The 13,869-nt window shown below is 43.3% G+C and overlaps 1 pseudogene across 1 annotated transcript in view; it reads left to right on the top strand.

Annotated features, from left to right (window-relative positions):
* The window catches only part of LOC311149452 (plasma membrane calcium-transporting ATPase 3-like), a 172,721-nt pseudogene that overhangs the window by 44,972 nt on the left and 113,880 nt on the right, over positions 1-13,869 (top strand). Inside the window, exons 6-8 of the transcript in view lie at positions 8,584-8,724; positions 8,813-8,854; positions 8,937-9,092. The product of the transcript in view is annotated as a plasma membrane calcium-transporting ATPase 3-like (transcript). The remainder of the gene's footprint in view (positions 1-8,583; positions 8,725-8,812; positions 8,855-8,936; positions 9,093-13,869) is intronic.

Raw genomic sequence — 13,869 nt, 5'->3', positions numbered from 1 at the left:
TTATCCAAAGCGACTTACAGTCATGCGTGCATACATTTTTTTGTGTATGGGTGGTCCCGGGGATCGAACCCACTACCTTGGCGTTACAAGCGCCGTGCTCTACCAGTTGAGCTACAGAGGACCACATATTCAATCTCTCCCTTTACATTGGATAAAAGCAGAGGCACAGAGCTACAAAATTGTATATCATACACTGCATTTAGAGGAACAATGGGAAAGAAATTTTGCTTTGAAAGTTGATAAACTTGTAATCTCACTTTTGAGAAAATGGCCTTTGAATGTTTTGGTACCTAGTGAAGAGCTCTTCTTTGTCTACACCCATTCAGCATCGTTCACACCCTCTTAAGCTTTAGCCCCACCCATCTCTTTTCTCTCTCAGAGCGTTCAGAGCGCACACTTGACACTTTGGCCGATGAGTAGGGTTGATCGGAGCGTTCTGACCTCACAACGGCAGTCAAGCACCCAAGCTAACTGGCTAACATTGGCTAGCTTGCTATTTACTTTCAGACACAAAATTGGGATTATGGTTCATTGTTTACCTCTGGATAACATGAAAACAGCCTAACCAGCTATGCAGGCAACAATTTAATAACGTTGTTTTGCCGACGTTTACTGACACCGGCCATATTCAACAGGTGTTGTGCATTCGTAAATTAATCAGCTCTGGCATACTCAGACTGAATTTACGAACGCACCAGAAATGGTTACTTGTATAGTGGAGTCTTTTGTTAAGACATGTAGCTATCTAGCTAGCTAAACAACGAACCTAGCTAGGTAAACAACGTGTAAGATCATACACGTCACATAACGTTAGCTAGCGAGCCAGCCAGCTAACGTTAGCTAGCTAGCTAAACAATGTCCCATAATCCCAACTCATGACGTTACTACCCTGCCTGAATCTGCTGGTAGCTAACCAACTCGGTTCAATGTTAGCTAGCTAACATTAGGCTCTAACTAGTAAAGCAAATGGCTCTGAGATATGAATAATAAGATCATACACGTAACGTTAGCTAGCGAGCCATCCAGCTAATGTTAGCTAGTTAAACAATGAACCATAGTGCCAACTCATATCGTTACTACCCTGCATGAATCTGCTGGTAGCTAACCAACCAGGTTCAATGTTAACTAGCTAACATTAGGCTCTAACTAGCCAAGCAAACGGCTCTGAGATACAAATAATAAGATCATACACGTAACGTTAGCTAGCGAGTCAGCCAGCTAATGTTAGCTAGCTAGCTAACAGTACACTTTAACTTGAAATGAAACCACTTTCTGTCAAAATTAGAAACGTGTAATATCTGAAAATGTAGCTAGCTAGACTATCATGCATGATGGACACTTCTTCCTGTCACGGTTGCCATGCATGGTTGCCCTTAGTTTGAAGATGTAATCTGGAGACAGGTGTTTTCTCCATCTCTTTAGCTATCATACTCTAATTCCACTGATTTCAAAACTCGATCCTCCAGAAAGTGGAGAGCAACACTTATGCAGCTCCACTACACCATACATTTTTTTTAAAGCCGCGTTAGACAGGATTACCTAGACATACTGACCAGCTCAAATAGACAGAAGTGTGCTATATGGCAGACCAATCCGAACTCCTCTCTTGGCATGTCCAGCCCACTCATTATCTCCGCCATCATGGCTAGTGGGAAGGTTGCTGTCTTTTTCTGTGGCTAAACCAACTAGACTCGTAATTTAACAGTTGTATTCGTATTTACAAATGGCATACAAGTTTGTTATTAAGGAACATGAAAGTTCACATGTTCCAGAAGGCATTCCTGCCCAAAAAACGCATAAAAAATAATACAAAGTTTATGTTCAAATGGCTCTCGTGTGAAGTAGTGACCTGCGACATACGCCTAGTTTCCTGAAACGAGTCACATTTCTGGAATTTATTTCCTTCTTAATGCGTTTGAGCCAATCAGTTGTGTTGTGACAAGGTAGGGTTGGTGTACAGAAGATAGCCCTATTTGGTAAAAGACCAAGTCCATATTATAGCAAGAATAGCTCAAATAAGCAAAGAGAAATGACAGTCCATCATTATTTTAAAACTTGAAGGTCAGTCAATGCAGAACATTTCAATAACTTTGAAAGTTTCTTCAGGTGTAGTCGCAAAAACCATCAAGCGCTATGATGAAACTGGCTCTCATGAGGACCGCCACAGGAATGGAAGACCCAGAGTTACCTCTGCTACAGAGGATAAGTTCATTAGAGTTACCAGCCTCAGAAATTGGCAATTAACTGCACATCAGATTGCATCTCACAGAGTTCAAGTAACAGACACATCTCAACATCAACTGTTCAGAGGAGACTGCGTGAATCATGGTCAAATTGCTGCAAAGAAACCACTACTAAAGGATACCAATAAGAAGAAGAGACTTGCTTGGGCCAAGAAACACGAGCAATGGACATTAGACAGGTGGACATTTTTGGTTCCAACTGCCATGTCTTTGTGAGACGCAGAGTAGGTGAACGGATGATCTCTGCATGTGTGGTTCCCACCGTGAAGCATGGAGGAGGAGGTGTGATGGTTTGGGGGTGCTTTGCTGGTGACACTGTCAGTGATTTATTTAGAATTCAAGGCACATTTAACCAGCATGGCTACCACAGCATTCTGCAGCGATATGCCATCCCATGTGGTTTGCGCTTAGTGGGACTATCATTTGTTTTTCAACAGGACAATGACCCAACACACCTCCAGGCTGTGTAAGCGCTATTTGACCAAGAAGGAGAGTGAAGGAGTGCTGCATCTGATGACCTGGCCTCCACAATCAACCGACCTCAACCCAATTGAGATGGTTTGGGATGAGTCGGACCGCAGAGTGAAGGAAAAGCAGCCAACAGGTGCTCAGCATTATGTGGGAACTCCTTCAAGACTGTTGGAAAAGCATTCCAGGTGACTACCTAATGAAGCTGGTTGAGAGAATGGCAAGAGTGTGCAAAGCTGTCATCAAGGCAAAGGGTGGCTACTTTGAAGAATCTAACATCTAAATATGTTTAACACTTTTTTGGTTACTACATGATTCCATATGTGTTATTTCATAGTTTTGATGTCTTCACTATTATTCTACAATGTAGAAAACAGTAAAAATAAATAAAAACCCTTGAATGAGTAGTTGTGTCCAAACGTTTAACTGGTACTGTATCTATACACATACTCCGGACTCCAACATTGCTCGCCTTAATATTTATATATTTTTAAATTCCATTCTTTTACTTTTTTAGATTAGTGTGTATTGTTGTGTATTATTAGAAATTACTGCACTGTTGGAGCTAGGAACACAAGCATTTAGCTAACATCTGCTAAATATGTTGCCTACCCTCATCACCTGGGGGCGGCCCGCCAAGAAGTCCAGGATCCAGTTGCAGAGGAAGGTGTTCAGTCCCAGGGTTCTGATCGTGTTGATGAGCTTGGAGGGCACTATGGTGTTGAACACTGAGCTGTAGTCAATGAACAGCATTCTTACATCAGTGTTCCTCTTGTCCAGGTGGGTGAGGGCAGTGTGGAGTGCAATTGAGATTGCGTCGTGTATGGATCTGTTGGGTTGGTATGCAAATTGGAGTGAGTCTAGGGTGTCTGGGATGATGGAGTAGATGTGTGCCATGACAAGCCTTTCAAAGCACTTCATGGCTACAGATGTGAGCGCTACAGGGCGGTTGTCATGGTGGCATGAAGCCTTAGAGTTCTTAGGAACAGGAATGATGGTGGTCGTCTTAAAACATGTGGTGATTACAGACTGGGACAAAGAGAGGTTGAACATTACCGTGAATACGCCTGCCAGCTGTTCTGCGCATGCTCTGAACATTACCGTGAATATGCCTGCCAGCTGTTCTGCACATTCTCTGAGAACGCGCCCTGGAATACCATCGGGCCCCGCGGCCTTGCCGGTGTTGACCTGATTAAAGACTCACGTCGGCCTCGGAGAGGGAGATCACCCAGTCCTCTGGGTCGGTGGCGGCCCTCGGGTGAACAATGGGTCGAGACTTCCACCGCGCTGGAGTCAGCAGACCAGTTGTTGTTGATGAAGAGGAACCCCCCCCCCCCCCCCCCCACCCCTCGGCACAGTGAAAGCAGAATCCATCGAGTTGGATAACCATGGGGGGTATCTTGTCTGAGAGCCATGTTTTAGAAAAGCAGAGAATATTACAGTTTCAAGAGTCCCGTTGGTAGCAAATCCGCGATAGGAGGTCATCCATCTTATTATCAAGAGTCTGTACATTGGCCAGTAGAATGGAGGGAAGAGGTGGCCGGCTCTCCCTTTGCCTTAACCTCTCCAGGATCCCCCCTCTCTTGCCTCTTTAACATCGGCGCTTCCTCTTGAGTAGCCCGAAAAATGGGTCCGAATTACAGAAAGAGCGCAGGGCAGATGAGTCGAAGTCGAAGTTGAAGCCGGAATTAGGGAAAGAAACTGCTGATCTGATGTTCAAGAGTGCTTGTCGGTTGTAAGAAATAATAGCAGATACATTACGTGTAAATAAAGTAAAAAATAAATCACTAAATAATCACAAAATAGTAAAGTTGGGTCAGAGCTTGCAGAACGGCGGCCATCCAGTACGATGCCATCTTAATGGGTGGATGGGTGTGTGTGGGTGGCTGTGTGTCTGTGTGTGTCTGTGGGTGGCTGTGTGTCTGTGGGTGGCTGTGTGTCTGTGGGTGGCTGTGTGTCTGTGGGTGGGTGTGTGTCTGTGTGTGTCTGTGGGTGGCTGTGTGTCTGTGGGTGGCTGTGTGTCTGTGGGTGGCTGTGTGTCTGTGGGTGGCTGTGTGTCTGTGGGTGGGTGTGTGTCTGTGGGTGGGTGTTGTGTGTCTGTGGGTGTCTGTGGGTGGCTGTGTGTCTGTGGGTGGGTGTGTGTCTGTGGGTGGCTGGGTGTCTGTGGGTGGCTGTGTGTCTGTGGGTGGCTGTGTGTCTGTGGGTGGCTGTGTGTCTGTGGGTGGGTGTGTGTCTGTGGGTGGGTGTGTGTGGCTGTGTGTGTGTGGGTGGCTGTGTGTGTGTGGGTGGCTGTGTGTCTGTGGGTGGCTGTGTGTCTGTGGGTGTGTGTGTGTGGGTGGCTGTGTGTCTGTGGGTGGGTGTGTGTGTGTGGGTGGATGTGTGTCTGTGGGTGGCTGTGGGTGGGTGTGTGTCTGTGGGTGGGTGTGTGTGGCTATGTGTGTGTGTGTGTCTGTGGGTGGCTGTGGGTGGCTGTGTGTCTTTGGGTGTGTGTCTGTGGGTGTGTCTGTGGGTGTGTCTGTGGGTGGGTGGATGTGTGTCTGTGGGTGTGTGTGTGTGGGTGGATGTGTCTGTGGGTGGGTGGGTGTGTCTGTGGGTGGGTACATGAACCTGTGTTTGTGCTTTGTGCACGTGTGTATAGAATTGATCATGTCTGTGTGTTTGTCTCTCTATAGGAACCCATGTGTATAGAATTGATCATGTCTGTGTGTTTGTCTCTCTATAGGAACCCATGTGTATAGAATTGATCATGTCTGTGTGTTTGTCTCTCTATAGGAACCCATGTGTATAGAACTGATCATGTCTGTGTGTTTGTCTCTCTATAGGAACCCATGTGTATAGAACTGATCATGTCTGTGTGTTTGTCTCTCTATAGGAACCCATGTGTATAGAACTGATCATGTCTGTGTGTTTGTCTCTCTATAGGAACCCATGTGTATAGAACTGATCATGTCTGTGTGTTTGTCTCTCTATAGGAACCCATGTGTATAGAATTGATCATGTCTGTGTGTTTGTCTCTCTATAGGAACCCATGTGTATAGAACTGATCATGTCTGTGTGTTTGTCTCTCTATAGGAACCCATGTGTATAGAACTGATCATGTCTGTGTGTTTGTCTCTCTATAGGAACCCATGTGTATAGAACTGATCATGTCTGTGTGTTTGTCTCTCTATAGGAACCCATGTGTATAGAACTGATCATGTCTGTGTGTTTGTCTCTCTATAGGAACCCATGTGTATAGAACTGATCATGTCTGTGTGTTTGTCTCTCTATAGGAACCCATGTGTATAGAACTGATCATGTCTGTGTGTTTGTCTCTCTATAGGAACCCATGTGTATAGAACTGATCATGTCTGTGTGTTTGTCTCTCTATAGGAACCCATGTGTATAGAACTGATCATGTCTGTGTGTTTGTCTCTCTATAGGAACCCATGTGTATAGAACTGATCATGTCTGTGTGTTTGTCTCTCTATAGGAACCCATGTGTATAGAACTGATCATGTCTGTGTGTTTGTCTCTCTATAGGAACCCATGTGTATAGAACTGATCATGTCTGTGTGTTTGTCTCTCTATAGGAACCCATGTGTATAGAACTGATCATGTCTGTGTGTTTGTCTCTCTATAGGAACCCATGTGTATAGAATTGATCATGTCTGTGTGTTTGTCTCTCTATAGGAACCCATGTGTATAGAACTGATCATGTCTGTGTGTTTGTCTCTCTATAGGAACCCATGTGTATAGAACTGATCATGTCTGTGTGTTTGTCTCTCTATAGGAACCCATGTGTATAGAACTGATCATGTCTGTGTGTTTGTCTCTCTATAGGAACCCATGTGTATAGAACTGATCATGTCTGTGTGTTTGTCTCTCTATAGGAACCCATGTGTATAGAACTGATCATGTCTGTGTGTTTGTCTCTCTATAGGAACCCATGTGTATAGAACTGATCATGTCTGTGTGTTTGTCTCTCTATAGGAACCCATGTGTATAGAACTGATCATGTCTGTGTGTTTGTCTCTCTATAGGAACCCATGTGTATAGAACTGATCATGTCTGTGTGTTTGTCTCTCTATAGGAACCCATGTGTATAGAACTGATCATGTCTGTGTGTTTGTCTCTCTATAGGAACCCATGTGTATAGAACTGATCATGTCTGTGTGTTTGTCTCTCTATAGGAACCCATGTGTATAGAACTGATCATGTCTGTGTGTTTGTCTCTCTATAGGAACCCATGTGTATAGAACTGATCATGTCTGTGTGTTTGTCTCTCTATAGGAACCCATGTGTATAGAACTGATCATGTCTGTGTGTTTGTCTCTCTATAGGAACCCATGTGTATAGAACTGATCATGTCTGTGTGTTTGTCTCTCTATAGGAACCCATGTGTATAGAACTGATCATGTCTGTGTGTTTGTCTCTCTATAGGAACCCATGTGTATAGAACTGATCATGTCTGTGTGTTTGTCTCTCTATAGGAACCCATGTGTATAGAACTGATCATGTCTGTGTGTTTGTCTCTCTATAGGAACCCATGTGTATAGAACTGATCATGTCTGTGTGTTTGTCTCTCTATAGGAACCCATGTGTATAGAACTGATCATGTCTGTGTGTTTGTCTCTCTATAGGAACCCATGTGTATAGAACTGATCATGTCTGTGTGTTTGTCTCTCTATAGGAACCCATGTGTATAGAACTGATCATGTCTGTGTGTTTGTCTCTCTATAGGAACCCATGTGTATAGAACTGATCATGTCTGTGTGTTTGTCTCTCTATAGGAACCCATGTGTATAGAACTGATCATGTCTGTGTGTGTGTCTCTCTATAGGAACCCATGTGTATAGAATTGATCATGTCTGTGTGTTTGTCTCTCTATAGGAACCCATGTGTATAGAACTGATCATGTCTGTGTGTTTGTCTCTCTATAGGAACCCATGTGTATAGAACTGATCATGTCTGTGTGTTTGTCTCTCTATAGGAACCCATGTGTATAGAACTGATCATGTCTGTGTGTTTGTCTCTCTATAGGAACCCATGTGTATAGAACTGATCATGTCTGTGTGTTTGTCTCTCTATAGGAACCCATGTGTATAGAACTGATCATGTCTGTGTGTTTGTCTCTCTATAGGAACCCATGTGTATAGAACTGATCATGTCTGTGTGTGTGTCTCTCTATAGGAACCCATGTGTATAGAACTGATCATGTCTGTGTGTTTGTCTCTCTATAGGAACCCATGTGTATAGAACTGATCATGTCTGTGTGTTTGTCTCTCTATAGGAACCCATGTGTATAGAACTGATCATGTCTGTGTGTTTGTCTCTCTATAGGAACCCATGTGTATAGAACTGATCATGTCTGTGTGTTTGTCTCTCTATAGGAACCCATGTGTATAGAACTGATCATGTCTGTGTGTTTGTCTCTCTATAGGAACCCATGTGTATAGAACTGATCATGTCTGTGTGTTTGTCTCTCTATAGGAACCCATGTGTATAGAACTGATCATGTCTGTGTGTTTGTCTCTCTATAGGAACCCATGTGTATAGAACTGATCATGTCTGTGTGTTTGTCTCTCTATAGGAACCCATGTGTATAGAACTGATCATGTCTGTGTGTTTGTCTCTCTATAGGAACCCATGTGTATAGAACTGATCATGTATGTGTGTTTGTCTCTCTATAGGAACCCATGTGTATAGAACTGATCATGTCTGTGTGTTTGTCTCTCTATAGGAACCCATGTGTATAGAACTGATCATGTCTGTGTGTTTGTCTCTCTATAGGAACCCATGTGTATAGAACTGATCATGTCTGTGTGTTTGTCTCTCTATAGGAACCCATGTGTATAGAACTGATCATGTCTGTGTGTTTGTCTCTCTATAGGAACCCATGTGATGGAGGGTTCAGGCAGAATGCTGGTGACAGCTGTGGGGGTCAACTCTCAGACTGGCATCATCTTTACACTGCTGGGGGCCGGTGAGGAGGAGGAGGAGGAGGAGGAGGAGGATGACAAGAAGAAGAAGGGTAAGATCGAGCTAACAACTGCATAGTATTTAAGGTAATTTGTAGCAAACATTGATTGATTGATTGATTGATTAATTATCTCTCTCAGGGAAGCAGCCCGAAGTGGTGGTGGAGAACAACCAGAATAAAGGTAACCAATCACAGACAGTGAGGGGTCAGAGGTCAGGGGTCAGGTTGGGCTTACTTTGAAACTCCTGTGTTGTGTTCTCCAGCCAAGAAGCAGGACGAGGGTGTAGCCATGGAGATGCAGCCTCTGAAGAGCGCAGAGGGGGGAGAAGTGGAGAAGAAGAGAGCCAACATACCAAAGAAAGAGAAGAGTGTTCTACAGGGTAAACTCACCAAACTGGCCGTGCAGATCGGGAAAGCAGGTAGGACGTTCTCTAACTGTGTTTTACTCTGTTAGGCCATACAAATTTAATTTATAACAGATGAGCTTCACTATTCTCCATTTTTTTTTTACCGACTTCTGCGGTGTTTTGTTCATATAGTGTTCACTCTCCCATGCTGATGACCAAACCGCCTCAGATCACCCGCTTTGGGCCTCCGACTGGACAGTGACACAAACACACACACTTGGGACCTGCGTGCACAGATGTTTAGTTTCTCCAGCATGGCTTTGGTCGGCCCAAATTCATATTATTTATGATCCAGTTTAAACAAATTTATATTATTTACGTTATTTGCAAACAGTCGGTTAAATTAATTTTCGGACCTATTTGAAGCAGTTCATACCCGAAACATCATGTCATTGAACCAAACGACTGGCCAGAGATCAGGGCATTCATCAGCAAAGACACAGCAAAAGATGATAGCGTTTTGGGCAACAAATTTAAGTCAAAAAAAGTGATGACGTTAAAGAATTTCAGCTGTATGGTGATTTGTGATTCATAACTTACATTTGACCGGTAGCCTACGGCCTGCAGTAGGCAGACAGACAACACCAAGGCGGAATGTGTTTGAAGTTCTCGTGCACCGCCAAGAACAGCCCGCCATATCCTGCAGAATGCGTCGCCGCCATTGCATTGCACACACTTTGCACAGATCAGGAGCTCCACAATGACGTGGTCGACCGTCTCTGAGGTGGGGGCTTTTCCTGGCAGCCGGATGACGCTGGATGGAGGATGCGGTGAGTGACTGACTGTATAGGCCTACTGGCCCTGAATTTAGTAAAGCTTGCTCTGTGGCAGTTTTTGGTATAAGCGCTATACAAATGGAATGGATTGATGATTCTAATTGTGCATGTTAAATAATGTTTATTCTGTAGATCAGTGGTCCCCAACCAGGGGCACTAGGACCTCTGGGGGTACTTGGCCTATCCACACGGGGTACTTGAGAAGACTCACGAGACCATAGGCCTACTTGTAAACATGCACATGAGGGGGTACTTCAGGGGTTCTCCGGGCAGAGCAAAAATCAGTTGGTGGTACAGTAGCTGAAAAAGGGCACCACTGCTGTACATGAGACAATAGACTGTTCCTTTTGGTCATTTAATCCTTCAGTGACTCTGGACATGACCTCGCAGGAAGCCGTACTTGACTCAGTACTGCCACCTGCAGGATAATAACGAAAGTGCAAATAATAGCATTACAGAAATATTATACTCGTCACATTAAATTACGTTTTCAATCTAGATGATAGGGATTGTATTGGAATGCAAATTATTTCAGTTCTGCATTCATTTTACAGAGCTAAACATTTTATATATATAGCCCTGTTTCTTCTAGAAAGTGTAGATAAACCGATGAATAGTGGATAATATTTTTTTCAAGCCAAGTTAGGCTATACATTTAAGTAAAGAGCTGATTATACATTACTTTTGATTAAAATTGTTGATTTTTTGTCAATATTGTTTTTCTTAGGAACATTTTAGAATGTTGTATTCTATTATACATCTTATATTATGTTAATTGATGTTAATGTTAATTAATTCATGTTAATGTATTTAATAATGATAATCAGACTCAAATGTTTACATTTCTCCTATTTTCTTACGTCCAAACAGGCTGGATTCGTTACTAGATTGTCCAAAGCGCTCTGGTCTATGGACCCCCATCTTAGCCATACCAGACCGATTCCTGCAATTACCACAAGGCCTTGGATCCTATTACTACAACAGATACCAGGAAACACGAAACAAGGCGCAAAAACTGGATCAAGATCTGCTTCGGGATTACTGCAGTCTGCTCTCTACCTCAATATCCAAGCCCTGGGCAAACCAGGATCACTTCACAGGTATTTTTATAAACGGATTGGTTTGGGCCTTCTCTGTAGCTGAGTTGGTAGAGCATGTAGTTCATTTTTTCATATCAATTAAGTTTGTGGAAAACTACTACTCCTTGTAGATTCACTGTGTGATGATGGAAAGCTACTACTCCTTGTAGATTCACTATGTGATGTTGGAAAGCTACTACTCCTTGTAGATTCACTGTGTGATGTTGGAAAGCTACTACTCCTTGTAGATTCACTATGTGATGTTGGAAAGCTACTTCTCCTTGTAGATTCACTGTGTGATGTTGTAAAGCTACTACTCCTTGTAGATTCACTGTGATGATGGAAAGCTACTACTCCTTGTAGATTCACTGTGTGATGTTGGAAAGCTACTACTCCTTGTAGATTCACTGTGTGATGATGGAAAGCTACTACTCCTTGTAGATGCACTGTGTGATGATGGAAAGCTACTACTCCTTGTAGATTCACTGTGTGATGATGGAAAGCTACTACTCCTTGTAGATTCAATGTGTGATGATGGAAAGCTACTACTCCTTGTAGATTCACTGTGTGATGATGGAAAGCTACTACTCCTTGTAGATTCACTGTGTGTGATGATGGAAAGCTACCTCTCCTTGTAGATTCCTGTGGTGATGGAAATCTACTACTCCTTGTAGATTCACTGTGGTGATGGAAAGCTACTACTCCTTGTAGATTAACTGTGTGGTGATGGAAAGCTACTACTCCTTGTAGATTCACTGTGTGATGATGGAAAGCTACTACTCCTTGTAGATTCACTGTGTGATGTTGGAAAGCTACTACTCCTTGTAGTTTCACTGTGTGATGATGGAAAGCTACTACTCCTTGTAGATTCACTGTGTGATGTTGGAAAGCTACTTCTTGTAGATTCACTGTGTGATGTTGTAAAGCTACTACTCCTTGTAGATTCACTGTGTGATGTTGGAAAGCTACTACTCCTTGTAGATTCACTGTGGTGATGGAAAGCTACAACTCCTTGTAGATTCAATGTGTGATGTTGGAAAGCTACTACTCCTTGTAGATTTACTGTGTGATGTTGGAAAGCTACTACTCCTTGGAGATTCACTGTGATGATGGAAAGCTACTACTCCTTGTAGATTCACTGTGTGATGTTGGGAAGCTACTACTCCTTGTAGATTCACTGTGTGATGTTGTAAAGCTACTACTCCTTGTAGATTCACTGTGATGATGGAAAGCTACTACTCCTTGTAGATTCACTGTGTGATGTTGGAAAGCTACTACTCCTTGTAGATTCACTGTTTCTGATTATGGAATGCTACTACTCCTTGTAGATTCACTGTGTGATGTTGTAAAGCTACTACTCCTTGTAGATTCACTGTGATGATGGAAAGGTACTACTCCTTGTAGATTCATTATTACATTTACATTTTAGTCATTTAGCAGACGCTCTTATCCAGAGCGACTTACAGTTAGTGAATACATCTTTTATTTTATTTTATTTTTTATACTGGTCCCCCGTGGGAATCGAACCCGCAACCCTGGCGTTGCAAACGCCATGCTCTATCAACTGAGCTACATCCCTGCCGGCCATTCCCTCCCCTACCCTGGACGACGCTGGGCCAATTGTGCGCCGCCCATGAGTCACCGGTCGCGGCTGGCTGCGACAGAGCCTGGATTCGAACCAGGATCTCTAGTGGCACAGTTAGCACTGCGATGCAGTGCCTTAGACCACTGCGCCACTCAGGAGCATTATGGTGATGGAAAGCTACTACTCCTTGTAGATTCACTGTGTCTTTGTGATGGAAAGCTACTACTCCTTGTAGATTCACTGTGGTGATGTTGGAAAGCTACTACTCCTTGTAGATTCACTGTGTGATGATGGAAAGCTACTACTCCTTGTAGATTCACTGTGTCGGATTATGGAAAGCTACTACTCCTTGTAGATTCACTGTGTGTGATGGTGGAAAGCTACTACTCCTTGTAGATTCACTGTGTGTGATGGTGGAAAGCTACTACTCCTTGTAGATTCACTGTGTGTGATGGTGGAAAGCTACTACTCCTTGTAGATTCACTATGTGATGTTGGAAAGCTACTTCTTGTAGATTCACTGTGTGATGTTGGAAAGCTACTTCTTGTAGATTCACTGTGTGATGTTGGAAAGCTACTACTCCTTGTAGATGCACTGTGTGATGATGGAAAGCTACTACTCCTTGTAGATTCACTGTGGTGATGGAAAGTTACTACTCCTTGTAGATTCACTGTGTGATGATGGAAAGCTACTACTCCTTGTAGATTCACTGTGTGATGATGGAAAGCTACTACTCCTTGTAGATTCACTGTGTGATGATGGAAAGCTACTACTCCTTGTAGATTCACGGTGTGTGATGATGGAAAGCTACCTCTCCTTGTAGATTCCTGTGTTGATGGAAATCTACTACTCCTTGTAGATTCACTGTGGTGATGGAAAGCTACTACTCCTTGTAGATTCACTGTGTGATGATGGAAAGCTACTACTCCTTGCAGATTCACTGTGTGATGTTGGAAAGCTACTACTCCTTGTAGTTTCACTGTGTGATGATGGAAAGCTACTACTCCTTGTAGATTCACTGTGTGATGTTGGAAAGCTACTTCTTGTAGATTCACTGTGTGATGTTGTAAAGCTACTACTCCTTGTAGGTTCACTGTGTGATGTTGGAAAGCTACTACTCCTTGTAGATTCACTGTGGTGATGGAAAGATACTACTCCTTGTAGATTCACTGTGTGATGTTGTAAAGCTACTACTCCTTGTAGATTTACTGTGTGATGTTGGAAAGCTACTACTCCTTGGAGATTCACTGTGTGATGATGGAAAGCTACTACTCCTTGTAGATTCACTGTGGTGATGAAAAGCTACTACTCCTTGGAGATTCACTGTGTGATGTTGGAAAGCAACTACT

This window comes from Coregonus lavaretus (assembly GCF_964263955.1).
Source record: "Coregonus lavaretus genome assembly, chromosome: 22".
Classification (NCBI taxonomy): domain Eukaryota; kingdom Metazoa; phylum Chordata; class Actinopteri; order Salmoniformes; family Salmonidae; genus Coregonus; species Coregonus lavaretus.
This window is presented reverse-complemented; position numbering and strand designations above follow the sequence as displayed.